The sequence below is a fragment of the Schistocerca nitens genome, chromosome 8 (genome assembly GCF_023898315.1).
Source record: "Schistocerca nitens isolate TAMUIC-IGC-003100 chromosome 8, iqSchNite1.1, whole genome shotgun sequence".
Lineage (NCBI taxonomy): Eukaryota > Metazoa > Arthropoda > Insecta > Orthoptera > Acrididae > Schistocerca > Schistocerca nitens.
In genome coordinates this window covers 518921296-518933319 of record NC_064621.1, presented here as the reverse complement: position 1 = coordinate 518933319, position 12024 = coordinate 518921296, and the positions used below count along the sequence as shown (strand labels likewise).

The following is a 12024-nucleotide window of genomic DNA, read 5'->3' as shown; positions in this document are numbered from 1 at the left end:
CGTGTTGCAGCGAACTGACATCATTCGCGAGGACAAGCGCTTTACGACTCGGCAGTTGGCTCTGTACCTGTCAGTCAGCAAGTGTGGGTGCAATTATCGGCATTCTCGGATATTCAAAAGTGTGTGCAAGTTAGGTTTCGCGGTGTCTGACGGTGGATCACAAATCGCACAAAAAGAACATTTGCCTTGATTTGTTGCAACGTTTCGAAGTTGAGGGGGAGGCCTTCTTGTCCCGGATTGTGACAGGTGATGAAACGTGTGTTCACCATTTTGAGCCCGAAAAAAAAACGACTGTCGATGGAATGGCGCCGTTCCCACTCCCCACAGAAGAAAAAATTCATATCAACTGCTTCCGCCCGTAAAGTCATGATCACCGTGTTCTGGCACTGTGAAGGTGCGATTGTCGTTGATGTGGTGCCAAGAGGCGGTACCATTAATTCATAAACATGTCAGCACATTAACAAAACTCAAGACACGCTTCCGGCTACTTCGGCACCACAGCAACCCAGGAGATGTTTTGATGCAACACGATAACGCTCGGCCCCACACAAGTCTAAGGACTGCTGAACACACCGCAAAACAGGAAGCTACGGTGCGGGGAAAACGACAAAAAATTACGTGTTCTGCAATCTTTACATTAAACACACCGAGGTCGTGTGAAAAAGCAGTGCTTACAGCCACGCATACAGTCTGTATACTACCAGCACATCTCTGCAGGATAGGACCATACCCTGACGAATACTGCTTTCTTTTTCTTGTACATATTCTGAAGGTGTCCAAGAAGGGGGAAATGTGCCAATAAAAGTATTGTTTCCCTGCAACCAAGCCTGTTTTCCTTTCGGACTTGAAAACTGTACGTATTCTCGAGCGGTCAGCCCAATTCCCTTATTTCTCAGCCGTAGAACATGTTTGGAATGCGATACTTCCATACCAACTTCCAGCCATCAGTTCCCATGAGCTGACACATAATGTGTTTCGGGCATGGCTATAAATTACTCGACATGGCATTCGGAGTGGCAACTGTTTGGTTCAAATGGTTCAAATGGCTCTAAGCACTATGGGACTTAACATCTGAGGTCGTCAGTCCCCTAGACTTAGAACTACTTAAACCTAGCTAACCTAAGCACAGCACACACATCCATGCCCGAGGCAGGATTCGAACCTGCGACCGTAGCGGTCGCACGGTTCTGGACTGAAGCGCCTAGAACCGCTCGGCCACAGCGGCCGACTTTCATTCGGTAATATTAGGCAGAAGTCAAATCTGCGTGACCCACAAAGCTTGTTAAATATCTGACTGATGCTTCATCGTGTAACACTTTTCATTTCCGTCTGTGAATATGGAAGTAAAATCTATTTACATTTTGATTAAAACTACGGCCATTATACTAGTAAATAATGAGATAAATATATATATATGTGTTTCATTCAGGTAGGTATCTATGTCATTATAGATGCAGCACGGTGTCAGGCGAGAAATTATGTGTACGGAATTGAATTCGCCCAAGGTAACACAGTGAAATCACTAACCCCTAACGCAGCGCAGCGATTCGTGCCTCGTTGACCCCAAATGTGAACCCAGTAGCTTGTCCAGTGTGTTACCGCACTCGTTATTTTGGTGCATATCGACCTGAAGTGGTCTGCCAACACTGAAGAGGAGGTTGTCTTGGTCATGGCAGTATATTCAGAGGTACTGTATAGTACCATAGCGCAGATTGTAACCTTTGTTACGGCGAATTAAAATAATCGTTTTACACTTAACGGAGTTCTAAGGGTTTGGTAAGTTTCTGACTCGGTAATTTTCAAAAAATGAAAAGATGGGGCACTGTGGACAGATAATCAAATGGACCATATCGGCTTCCGGGCTCAGTTACAAAAACGCTCCTCTGCGGCAAATTGCATGCGCATAGGGAGTTCCTGCACCTACACAAATAACAGTTTGAACTTAGATAAAGACACGTACATCCCACCACCACTGGTATCAGCTTACATGTTTGTTCTTGTCACCCCAACATGCACAAAGTAGCAGTGTACCATTCAATGGCTCATGAAGCTCTTAAAATTCCCATTAATGAACGGAATCTTCAGAACTAAATGAAAACCAAGAAACAAATAAATGCATCACATGGTTACCAACCCACACTCACCCTTAACTTAGCTACAAAGCAGCTACTATTAAACAAGAAAACATATTATCAGTCATGGTCAAAACTCCCGAAAATTTTTCAGTGTCTTCAAACCGCACAATAAGACTAGCCTTCCAAATAATAAATAAATTATGTCAAAATCTACACTATAATTAGAATCAAATCAATTACTCTGACACACACTGGCGAGAAAAAAATTCTAACACCAAGAAATAATTAATATAGAATAATAAAATTCTGGGAATGCATTTTTCTAGGAACGTATTGAAGTGATTAACGTTGAAAGATCACAGGTTCACGTGAGTGCGAGAAAAGCCTTTAGAGATCGGAAACTCTGATACATTAATAACAGGTGTAACCACCAGAATGTAGAATGCAAGCACGCAAATGTGCGTACATTGTGCGTACAGATGCCGGATGTCAGTTTGTTGAATGGTGTTCAACGCATGCTGCACTTGGTCGCTCAGTATCGGGACGGTTAAGGTTCGTTTCGGATGACGCTGGAGTTGTCCGATGATGTTTCATACGTTCTGGTGATCGAGCAGGCCAAGGCAAAATATCGACACTCTGCAGAACAAATTGGGTTACAACAGCGGTATGAGGGCGAGCGTTACCATGTTGAAAAACACCCCCTGGAATTATGTTCATAAATGGCAGCGCAACAGGTCGAATCAGGAGACAGACGTACAAATTTTCAGTCAGGGTGCGTGGGATAACCGTGTGAGTGCTCCCGCTGTCGTACGAAACGGCACCCGAACCGTAATCAAGCTGCAGGCCCAGTGTGTCTAGGCCACAGACGGGTTGATATCAGGCCCTTCTTCTAAGCAACACAACGAATACACGGCCATCATTGGCACCGAGATAGAACCGGCTTTCACCAGAAAATACAACAGTCCTCCACTCCGCCTTCCAGTGAGCTCTCTCTAGTCACCATTGAATTCGCAAATGGCAATTGTTTGGGGTCAGTGCAATGCACGCAACAGGGAGCTGTCCTTAAAGTAACCGATTTGTAACAGTTCGTTGTGTGACTGTGGTGCCAACTGCTGCTCGAATTGCTGCTGCAGACGCAGTGCAATGCGCCAGAGCCATGGGTCGAAAACGACGGTCCTCCCTCTCAATAGGGCTACATGGTCGTTTACATCTACATCTACATGGTTATTCTGCAATTCACACTTAAGTGCCTGGCAAGGGTTCATCGAACCATTTTCATACTACTTCTCTACCGTTCCACTTTCGAATGGCGCGTGGGAAAAAGGAACACCTTAATCCTTCCGTTCGAGCACTGATTTCTCTTATGATGACGATCATTTCTCCCTACGTAGGTGGGTGTCAACAAAATATTTTCGCATTCGGAAGAGAAAGTTGGTGATTGAAATTTCGTAAATAGATCTCGCCGCAAAGAAAACCGCCTTTGTTGCAGTGACTGCCATCCCAACTCGCGTATCATATCAGTGACACTCACACCCCTATTGCGCGATAACGCGAAACGAGCTGTCCTGCTTCACACTTTTTCGATGTCCTCCGTCAATCCTGCCTGGTAAGGATCCCATACCGCGCAGCAATGTTCCAGCAGAGGACGGACAAGTGTAATGTAGGCTGTCTCTTTAGTGGATTTGTCACATCTTCTAAGTGTTTTGCCAACAAAGCGCAGTCTTTGTTTCGCCTTCCCCACAATATTATCTACACTCCTGGAAATGGAAAAAAGAACACATTGACACCGGTGTGTCAGACCCACCATACTTGCTCCGGACACTGCGAGAGGGCTGTACAAGCAATGATCACACGCACGGCACAGCGGACACACCAGGAACCGCGGTGTTGGCCGTCGAATGGCGCTAGCTGCGCAGCATTTGTGCACCGCCGCCGTCAGTGTCACCCAGTTTGCCGTGGCATACGGAGCTCCATCGCAGTCTTTAACACTGGTAGCATGCCGCGACAGCGTGGACGTGAACCGTATGTGCAGTTGACGGACTTTGAGCGAGGGCGTATAGTGGGCATGCGGGAGGCCGGGTGGACGTACCGCCGAATTGCTCAACACGTGAGGCGTGAGGTCTCCACAGTACATCGATGTTGTCGCCAGTGGTCGGCGGAAGGTGCACGTGCCCGTCGACCTGGGACCGGGCCGCAGCGACGCACGGATGCACGCCAAGACCGTAGGATCCTACGCAGTGCCGTAGGGGACCGCACCGCCACTTCCCAGCAAATTAGGGACACTGTTGCTCCTGGGGTATCGGCGAGGACCATTCGCAACCGTCTCCATGAAGCTGGGCTACGGTCCCGCACACCGTTAGGCCGTCTTCCGCTCACGCCCCAACATCGTGCAGCCCGCCTCCAGTGGTGTCGCGACAGGCGTGAATGGAGGGACGAATGGAGACGTGTCGTCTTCAGCGATGAGAGTCGCTTCTGCCTTGGTGCCAATGATGGTCGTATGCGTGTTTGGCGCCGTGCAGGTGAGCGCCACAATCAGGACTGCATACGACCGAGGCACACAGGGCCAACACCCGGCATCATGGTGTGGGGAGCGATCTCCTACACTGGCCGTACACCACTGGTGATCGTCGAGGGGACACTGAATAGTGCACGGTACATCCAAACCGTCATCGAACCCATCGTTCTACCATTCCTAGACCGGCAAGGGAACTTGCTGTTCCAACAGGACAATGCACGTCCGCATGTATCCCGTGCCACCCAACGTGCTCTAGAAGGTGTAAGTCAACTACCCTGGCCAGCAAGATCTCCGGATCTGTCCCCCATTGAGCATGTTTGGGACTGGATGAAGCGTCGTCTCACGCGGTCTGCACGTCCAGCACGAACGCTGGTCCAACTGAGGCGCCAGGTGGAAATGGCATGGCAAGCCGTTCCACAGGACTACATCCAGCATCTCTACGATCGTCTCCATGGGAGAATAGCAGCCTGCATTGCTGCGAAAGGTGGATATACACTGTACTAGTGCCGACATTGTGCATGCTCTGTTGCCTGTGTCTATGTGCCTGTGGTTCTGTCAGTGTGATCATGTGATGTATCTGACCCCAGGAATGTGTCAATAAAGTTTCCCCTTCCTGGGACAATGAATTCACGGTGTTCTTATTTCAATTTCCAGGAGTGTATGTGGTCTTTCCAATTTTAGTTGCTCGTAATTGTAATTCCTAGGTATTTAGTAGAATTGACAGCTCTTAGATTTGTGCAGTTTATCGTATACCAAAATTTATGGAATTTGTTTTAGTACCTTTGTGGATGAGCTCCCACTTTTCTTTGTTTAGTGCTAATTGCCACCGCGCCATACAGAAATTCTCTCTAGATCATTTTGTAACTGGAACTGATCGCCTGATGATTTTATTAGACGGTAAATTACAGCGTCATCTGCAAACAATCTAAGGGGGCTGCTCAGATTATCACCTAGATCATTTATGTAGCTCAGGAACAGCAGAGGGTGTATGGCACTAACCTTGCGGGGCACCAGCTATAACTTCTGTTCTACGCGATGATTTACCGTCTGTCACTACGAACTGTGACCTCTCTGAGAGGAAATCACGAATCCAGTCAGACAACTGAGACTATACTCCACATGCACGCAGTTTGATTAATAGTCGCTTGTGAGGAGCGGTATCAAAAGCCTTCTGGAAATCTAGGAATATAGAATCTATCTGAGATCCCTCGTCGACAGCACTAAATACTTCATAGGAATAAAGAGCTAGCTGTGTTGCGCAAGAACGATATTTTCTGAATCCGTGTTGGTTATGTATCAATAAGTCATTTTCTTCAAGGTGATTCATAATGTTCGAGTACAGTATATGCCCCAAATCCTACTGCAAATTGAGGTCAGCGATATGGGTCTGTAATTCAGTGGGTTACTCCTATTTCCTTTCTTGAATATTGGTGTGACCTGTGCTACTTTCCAGTCTTTAGGAACAGATTTTTCGTCAAGTGAGCGGTTGTATATGATTGCTAAGAAAGGCATTATTGTGTCTGCATACTCTGAAAGGAACCTGATTGGTATATACCATCTGGACCGGAGGACTTGCCTTTCTTAAGTGATGTGAGTTGTTTCGCAACACCTAAGATATCTACTTTTATGTCACTTATGCTAACAGCTGTTCTGGTTTCGAATTCTGGAATATTTACTTCGTCTTCTTTCGTGAAGGAATTACGGAAAACTGTATTTTGTAACTCCGCTTTAGCGGCACCATCATCGGTAAAATTTCCATCGCTATTGCGCAGTGACGGTATTGACTGTTTTTTGCCACTGGTGTACTTTCCGGAGCCCAATTTTCTTGCGGCCGTACCTTTCCGTGACCACCGCTGCAACCGGTCATGTACAATGGCTACATTCATGCCAAGTCTTCCTGCAATATCGCGGAAGGAACATCCACCTTCTCGTAGCCCTATTGCAAGACCTCGTTCAAACTCAGTGAGGTGTTGCTAACGGCATCCTTGTCAACTTAAAGTGATTATTGACATACATCAATTCACTACATCCAATCTCAAAGGTAATTAACGTTCAAGATCGTTACAACTCGTATTTAAAGCAAACCTGATTTACATCCTCATAGTGTCGCTACTAGAGACCCTCTTACGACACTATCACGAAATTTAAATAGAGGTCTTTTACGAGGGTAATCCCAAAAGTAAGGTCTCCTATTTTTTTATAATCACATAAACCTGTTCATTTCTACAATAGTTTAGATCAGTTTACAGCTTGAACATTTAGCTATTTTTCGACATAATCACCGTTTCTGTCGATGCTTTTTTTGTAGAAGCTGTGGCGGTTTTTGTGTGCCCATGTCATACCAGCTCGCCGCCATGCTGTTCAGAAAGTTATGAACCTCTCTTCTTTCACCTCGTCGTCGGAGCTGGATCGCTGGGACCACAGTTAATGCTGACAGATACTGTGAGACTCTGAAAAAACTCAGGCAATTCAGATCCGGAGAAGAGGAATGTTGAGCAAGGGCGTACACATTCTTTATGACAACGCTCGCCCACACATCGCTCGGCAAACCGTTGCTCTCCTGCAATAGTTTCAGTGAAACATAATCACCCACCCACCCTAGAGTCCTGACTTGGCGCCCAATGACCATCACCTGTTCCCTGTTCCCGACGTTAAAAGAACATTTGGCCGGAAAGCGATTCAGCTCCGACGACGAGGTGAAAGAAGAGGTTCATAACTTTCTGAACAGCATGGCGGCGAGCTGGTATGACATGGGCATACAAAAACTGCCACAGCGTCTACAAAAATGCATCGACAGAAATGGTGATTATGTCGAAAAATAGCTAAATGTTCAAGCTGTAAACTGATATAAACCATTGTAGAAATAAACAGGTCTATCTATTTATAAAAAAAATAGACCTTACTTTTGGGATTACCCTCGTAGATGTAGAAACTCCCCGACAAACTCCTTCTTGGTGTTAGGATATTTTTGCAATTTCATCAGTCAGCGACATACAGACATAAACTTAACAGAATTAAGCTTTCCTTACGCCGTAACAGTAGGCCAGTGTGAGACAAATTAAGTGATACTGCACTTTTGTTGGTCTGATAAGCATTTACAGAGCGAAACTACATTGAATATGTAGGTTTCTGGGCTTTTATTTTGGTCGCTTAAATGGTGCAACGCCCGGTAGTTTAGATCCCTTCTACACGGAAATTTAACTCGCCAGGTTGAGGCGCAACGTCGTATCTAAGCGTTAGACTAAACAAAAAACATTTTTGTGCCAAACAAAACGCCATACAGATGAAACTCACTCAGCTAGACGTATAGACTCATCCATTCTCTCTTTTCTCGACGGCAGAGATTTCTGTCACTGGCCTTAGCGTAACGTTTCGCTCTCCTGCACCCGCTTCTTTCTATGGAAAGTGGAGTAAATTTCCGGGCGTTGCTTCATTCAAACGGTAACAACAACAGCGCGAAAATTTCACTGTGGAAATAATTTTTACTCCGTGATTTATTGTCTACTCTGGAGAAAAAAATACCGTTATCCATTTTTTTAAACTTTGGTTCTTGTATCTGTTTAATGAAATTACCAAAATGTGGTAGTGTTTGTCTCTTGAACCCCTGGCCGTTATTCGTCTGTGTGAGAAGGAATTACAGATATCTTTAAATAAGTCAAAAGTTATTTGAGATGGAAAAAGTTACGTGCTTTACCCACGTGTTACATTAAGTTGTTGCGCAAGAAAATGTTATAATCGCTATTGTGCGACCACGCTGCAAAAAAATTAGTTTATGCCCTTCACTAGACAAAGAAAGTTAGCCATAAATTCTTAGTAAGACACATTTGTAAAGTACTCAAGTGCCACTTTAAATGCGATTGAAAACAGCAGCGCTTATGAAAATACACTCCTGGAAATTGAAATAAGAACACCGTGAATTCATTGTCCCAGGAAGGGGAAACTTTATTGACACATTCCTGGGGTCAGATACATCACATGATCACACTGACAGAACCACAGGCACATAGACACAGGCAACAGGGCATGCACAATGTCGGCACTAGTACAGTGTATATCCACCTTTCGCAGCAATGCAGGCTGCTATTCTCCCATGGAGACGATCGTAGAGATGCTGGATGTAGTCCTGTGGAACGGCTTGCCATGCCATTTCCACCTGGCGCCTCAGTTGGACCAGCGTTCGTGCTGGACGTGCAGACCGCGTGAGACGACGCTTCATCCAGTCCCAAACATGCTCAATGGGGGACAGATCCGGAGATCTTGCTGGCCAGGGTAGTTGACTTACACCTTCTAGAGCACGTTGGGTGGCACGGGATACATGCGGACGTGCATTGTCCTGTTGGAACAGCAAGTTCCCTTGCCGGTCTAGGAATGGTAGAACGATGGGTTCGATGACGGTTTGGATGTACCGTGCACTATTCAGTGTCCCCTCGACGATCACCAGTGGTGTACGGCCAGTGTAGGAGATCGCTCCCCACACCATGATGCCGGGTGTTGGCCCTGTGTGCCTCGGTCGTATGCAGTCCTGATTGTGGCGCTCACCTGCACGGCGCCAAACACGCATACGACCATCATTGGCACCAAGGCAGAAGCGACTCTCATCGCTGAAGACGACACGTCTCCATTCGTCCCTCCATTCACGCCTGTCGCGACACCACTGGAGGCGGGCTGCACGATGTTGGGGCGTGAGCGGAAGACGGCCTAACGGTGTGCGGGACCGTAGCCCAGCTTCATGGAGACGGTTGCGAATGGTCCTCGCCGATACCCCAGGAGCAACAGTGTCCCTAATTTGCTGGGAAGTGGCGGTGCGGTCCCCTACGGCACTGCGTAGGATCCTACGGTCTTGGCGTGCATCCGTGCGTCGCTGCGGTCCGGTCCCAGGTCGACGGGCACGTGCACCTTCCGCCGACCACTGGCGACAACATCGATGTACTGTGGAGACCTCACGCCCCACGTGTTGAGCAATTCGGCGGTACGTCCACCCGGCCTCCCGCATGCCCACTATACGCCCTCGCTCAAAGTCCGTCAACTGCACATACGGTTCACGTCCACGCTGTCGCGGCATGCTACCAGTGTTAAAGACTGCGATGGAGCTCCGTACGCCACGGCAAACTGGCTGACACTGACGGCGGCGGTGCACAAATGCTGCGCAGCTAGCGCCATTCGACGGCCAACACCGCGGTTCCTGGTGTGTCCGCTGTGCCGTGCGTGTGATCATTGCTTGTACAGCCTTCTCGCAGTGTCCGGAGCAAGTATGGTGGGTCTGACACACCGGTGTCAATGTGTTCTTTTTTCCATTTCCAGGAGTGTAACTTCTCCGGCCCAACTGCCGCTTTACCTGGGATGACCGAGAGTAAACTGATTGAAAACTAATTGTAGATGAGGCAACTGTACAGGGTGGGGGAAAAAGTCTTGGAAATACGGTCGGAGCAGAGAAGCGGACGTCGGATCCAACAAAATTTCCGAGCTAACTATAGAATGGAAACGCACAGTTGTGGAGCTATAGTCAAAAAAGTCAGCCAATCACCGACGAGTGCGCAGATGTGTGCTCACTTAAGCTAGCTTGCGCTCTTATGCTACAGAATATAATCCTGGAAATACACTGACGTAAGCGACTTTGACATAAGGTATTCCTTTCACCGCCAGTATTGAACATGGAGCTGCCCAGCAGATAACCCCTACGTCTTCCCATATTGATCCCACCACATCACCGAATACAATTATAGTGTGTATGGGGTCAGCTGGGTTAGTGGAAAAACACACTCAAAGACAGAGAAAGAAGAACGACGAATCACAAAGGAATCAGTAAAATGGGATGGAAATCGTTAGATGTATTGTACATGTACAGACAAACAAATAATTAAAATTACGGAAACATTGGACGATTCATTCAAGAGAAAGGACTTCACAAATTGAGCAAGTTAATAACACGCTGGTCCACCTCCCAGCTTTATGCAAGCAGTTATTCCACTTCGCACTGATTGACAGAGTTCTTGGATGTCCTCCTGAGGGATAAAATGGCTCTGAGCACTATGCGACTTAACTTCTGAGGTTATCAGTCGCCTAGAACTTAGAACTAATTAAACCTAACTAACCTAAGGACATCACACACAGCCATGCCCGAGGCAGGATTCGAACCTGCGACCGTAGCGGCCACGCGGTTCCAGACTGAAGCGCCTAGAACCGCTCGACCACACAGGTCGGCCCTGAGGGATATCATGCCGGTTTCTGTCCAACTGGCGCATTATATAGTCAGAATCCCGTAATGCGCCAATCGTTCTCAATTGGTGAGAGATCCGGTGACCTTCCTGGGCAAGGCAGAGGCTGGGAAGCATGTAGACAAACAGAAGAAACTCTCGCCATGTGCCGGCGGGCATTGTCTTGCTGATATGTAAGATCAGGATGACTTGCCGTGAAGAACAACAAAACGGGGGGCAGATTACCGTCGACGTAGCGCTGTGCTATAAAGGTATCACTGATGACAACCAAAGGGGTCCTGCTATGAAGTGAAATGATACCACAGATCAGCACTCCTGGTTGTATCTGAGCGTGTAGTCCGCCTCCTCCATGCCTCAGCACACATTTCATTGGAGGTAGTGTTTGTTTAGTTGTGACACACATGCCTGTCGACGCCGTTTGCTACTGGTGCTTGGAAATTATCTGCAGTTTAATGACTCCATTTCTGATACAACCATTCTTTCCATGATTTTAATATGGACTAAGGTGACTGTTACCATTGTTTTTAATTCTGTCTAATGCGGCTTCTGCTGCCTTTTTAAGTTAATCTGATGATGCGCTAACATCTCGAAACGCGTTATTAATCTACAAACATTGCAGTAGAGATTGTCTAGTACTTGGAACATCAACTCTTTATAGTTATTTATTGTTGGGGAATTGTGTTCTAATAAGGAGATGTTCCCAGTGGCGGGGTCGACTCTTTGAAACCATCTATACAGTTATGTAAGTTAAGATCCCAGGTATCACATCCTGCAGCCATTCACCCTAGAGCGCCCTCATTTGCGAGTAACTTACGAAAAAAAATTCGGAATTTTGCGTGATGCCTAATAACGTTAAAAAAGTCGTATTACACAGACGGGTTGCATGATGTAGTGGACAGGATAATACCTTCGGAAGTAGGAGTTCTAGGTTCGGATCTTTTTAGGTGCGGTAAATTGTTTGTTTTTATTTTTAATTCTTTGTCCAAATAAATTCTATCATAATTTTTATAAGAAATTAATTGATTTAAATATAATTTTCTATTTCCATTCGTTTGTCACATAATTTTAAACATTTTAAACATACTATCAACTTCTTCGTTTGCTCTCATTTTTCTTTCTATCACTCAGTTTCCACTTGAAATCTTTGTTCGTGTGTTTTTAACTAATTTTATTCATTAAATTCGATTTAATTTCTTTTATCACTGAATTTTTTCGTTCA

The 12024-nt window shown here is 46.3% G+C and overlaps 1 protein-coding gene across 1 annotated transcript in view; it reads left to right on the top strand.

The window, feature by feature from the left end:
• The window catches only part of LOC126199649 (myosin light chain kinase, smooth muscle-like), a 380890-nt gene that overhangs the window by 258347 nt on the left and 110519 nt on the right, over nucleotides 1-12024 (top strand). The gene's annotated exons all lie outside the window — the stretch shown is intronic.